Source organism: Oncorhynchus clarkii, chromosome 5 (genome assembly GCF_045791955.1).
Source record: "Oncorhynchus clarkii lewisi isolate Uvic-CL-2024 chromosome 5, UVic_Ocla_1.0, whole genome shotgun sequence".
NCBI classification, from domain to species: Eukaryota; Metazoa; Chordata; class Actinopteri; order Salmoniformes; family Salmonidae; genus Oncorhynchus; species Oncorhynchus clarkii.
In genome coordinates this window covers 23,280,359-23,284,029 of record NC_092151.1, presented here as the reverse complement: position 1 = coordinate 23,284,029, position 3,671 = coordinate 23,280,359, and positions in this window count along the sequence as shown.

Genomic DNA, 3,671 nt, shown 5'->3' with positions numbered 1-3,671 from the left:
GCCAGAGCTGCCAGTCTGCATGGAGCAGCCAGGGCCGCCAGTCAGTATGGAGCAGCCAGGGCCGCCAGTCAGCATGGAGCAGCCAGGGCCGCCAGTCAGCATGGAGCAGCCAGAGCAGCCAGTCAGCATGGAGCAGCCAGTCAGCATGGAGCAGCCAGAGCTGCCAGTCAGCATGGAGCAGCCAGTCAGCATGGAGCAGCCAGAGCTGCCAGTCATCATGGAGCAGCCAGTCAGCATGGAGCAGCCAGAGCTGCCAGTCGACCGGACTCTTCCAGATCTGCCAGTCGACCGGACTCTTCCAGATCTGCCAGTCGACCAGACTTTTCCAGATCTGCCAGTCGACCAGACTCTTCCAGATCTGCCAGTCGACCAGACTCTTCCAGATCTGCCAGTCGACCAGACTCTTCCAGATCTGCCAGTCGACCAGACTCTTCCGGATCCGCCAGTCGACCAGACTCTTCCGGATCCGCCAGTCGACCAGACTCTTCCGGATCCGCCAGTCAGCCAGGATCTTCCGGATCCGCCAGTCAGCCAGGATCTTCCAGAACCGCCAGCCAGCCAGGATCTGCCGGATCCAACCACCTGCCTGAGCTTCCTCTCAGTGCTGAGCTGCCTCTCAGTGCTGAGCTACCCATCAGTCCCGAGCTACCTCTGTCCCGAGCTGTCCATCTGTTCTGAGCTTCCCCTCTGTCCCGAGCTGTCTCTTAGGAGGGTCACCTATCTAGGGACGCTAAGGAGGTGGACAAAGACTATTATGGAGTGGGGTCCACGTCCAGCGCCAGAGCCGCCACCGCGGACAGATGCCCACCCACACCCTCCCCTATAGGTTTAAGTTGTGCGTCCGGAGTCCGCACCTTGGAGGGGGGGTACTGTCACGTTCTGACCATCGTTCGTGTGTGTTTTCCTTGTTTTAGTGTTGGTCAGGACGTGAACTGGGTGGGCATTCTATGTTGGATGTCTTGTTTGTCTATTTCTATGCCTGATATGGTTCTCAATCAGAGGCAGGTGTTAGTCATTGTCTCTGATTGGGAACCATATTTAGGTAGCCTGGGTTTCACTGTGTGTTTGTGGGTGATTGTCCTTAGTGTCCTGATGTCATTGTTCTGTGTTAGGTTACACAAGTATAGGCTGTTTCGGTTTTCGTTAAGTTTATTGTTTTGGTAGTGTTTGTGTTTAGTGTGTTTCTTCATTAAACATGGATTGCAATAGACACGCTGCATTTTGGTCCGACTCTCCTTCTCATACGGAAAACCGTTACAGTAAGGCATTTATTATATCGCTATTTCTGACTTTTGTGTCGCACCTGCCTGGTTGAAAAATGTTTTCATGGTTTTGTATGCAGGGAGCTGTCCTCAGATAATCGCACGGTGTGCTTTCGCCGTAAAGCCTTTTTGAAATCTGACACAGCGGCTGGATTAACAAGAAGTTAAGCTTTATTTTGATGTATTACACATGAATTTTCATGAATGTTAAAAATTTATATTTCTGTATTTTGAATTTCGCTCTCTGCAATTTCAACGGATGTTGTCGAGGTTAGCGGCACGTCTAGCCGTGACAGGTTTTAATAAGTCAAATATATAATTGTAATTGGCTTTTGAAAGTTAAAAAAGTTTTTTTTTAAGAACAAAAATAGCTTCAGACTAAGCATTACTCACTCAGCTCCAGGTTGGATGGTGTTTTCAGGTCTCTGCTTGTTTGCCAGAGCATTTGATGTATAGTTTGGGAATAATAATCCTAGATGTAGGAAGCATCCAAGTAATTCCATCCAAAAATCAGGTAGTAGGCTTGGAGTTTTGATTTGGAAGGTTATATTGTTTAGGGTAATATCCTGTATATACAGTGCCTTGCGAAAGTATTCGGCCCCCTTGAACTTTGCGACCTTTTGTCACATTTCAGGCTTCAAACATAAAGATATAAAACTGTATTTTTTTGTGAAGAATCAACAACAAGTGGGACACAATCATGAAGTGGAACGACATTTATTGGATATTTCAAACTTTTTTAACAAATCAAAAACTGAAAAATTGGGCGTGCAAAATTATTCAGCCCCTTTACTTTCAGTGCAGCAAACTCTCTCCAGAAGTTCAGTGAGGATCTCTGAATGATCCAATGTTGACCTAAATGACTAATGATGATAAATACAATCCACCTGTGTGTAATCAAGTCTCCGTATAAATGCACCTGCACTGTGATAGTCTCAGAGGTCCGTTAAAAGCGCAAAGAGCATCATGAAGAACAAGGAACACACCAGGCAGGTCCGAGCTACTGTTGTGAAGAAGTTTAAAGCCGGATTTGGATACAAAAAGATTTCCCAAGCTTTAAACATCCCAAGGAGCACTGTGCAAGCGATAATATTGAAATGGAAGGAGTATCAGACCACCTCAAATCTACCAAGACCTGGCCGTCCCTCTAAACTTTCAGCTCATACAAGGAGAAGACTGATCAGAGATGCAGCCAAGAGGCCCATGATCACTCTGGATGAACTGCAGAGATCTACAGCTGAGGTGGGAGACTCTGTCCATAGGACAACAATCAGTCGTATATTGCACAAATCTGGCCTTTATGGAAGAGTGGCAAGAAAGCCATTTATTAAAGATATCCATAAAAAGTGTTGTTTAAAGTTTGCCACAAGCCACCTGGGAGACACACCAAACATGTGGAAGAAGGTGCTCTGGTCAGATGAAACCAAAATTGAACTTTTTGGCAACAATGCAAAACGTTATGTTTGGCGTAAAAGCAACACAGCTGAACACACCATCCCCACTGTCAAACATGGTGGTGGCAGCATCATGGTTTGGGCCTGCTTTTCTTCAGCAGGGACAGGGAAGATGGTTAAAATTGATGGGAAGATGGATGGAGCCAAATACAGGACCATTCTGGAAGAAAACCTGATGGAGTCTGCAAAAGACCTGAGACTGGGACAGAGATTTGTCTTCCAACAAGACAATGATCCAAAACATAAAGCAAAATCTACAATGGAATGGTTCAAAAATAAACATATCCAGGTGTTAGAATGGCCAAGTCAAAGTCCAGACCTGAATCCAATCGAGAATCTGTGGAAAGACCTGAAAACTGCTGTTCACAAATGCTCTCCATCCAACCTCACTGAGCTCGAGCTGTTTTGCAAGGAGGAATGGGATAAAATTTCAGTCTCTCGATGTGCAAAACTGATAGAGACATACCCCAAGCGACTTACAGCTGTAATCGCAGCAAAAGGTGGCGCTACAAAGTATTAACTTAAGGGGGCTGAATAATTTTGCACGCCCAATTTTTCAGTTTTTGATTTGTTAAAAAAGTTAGAAATATCCAATAAATGTCGTTCCACTTCATGATTGTGTCCCACTTGTTGTTGATTCTTCACAAAAAAAATACAGTTATATATCTTTATGTTTGAAGCCTGAAATGTGGCAAAAGGTGGCAAAGTTCAAGGGGGCCGAATACTTTCACAAGGCACTGTATCCCTGCCAAGAAATCTAAGTTTGTCTAACTCTAAATCTATCTAAAAAAAATGTGGGAGCTCATCTACACATGACCTCCCTCTCTCTATGTCTTTTGGGTTGTTGTCCCGTCGCATCACCCAACTTCTGTTGAACTTCAATCGGTGGACAGATAGTGTTACATTCTCTTGCAAAATGTCCTGATAAACTTGGGAATTCATTTTTCCGTCGATG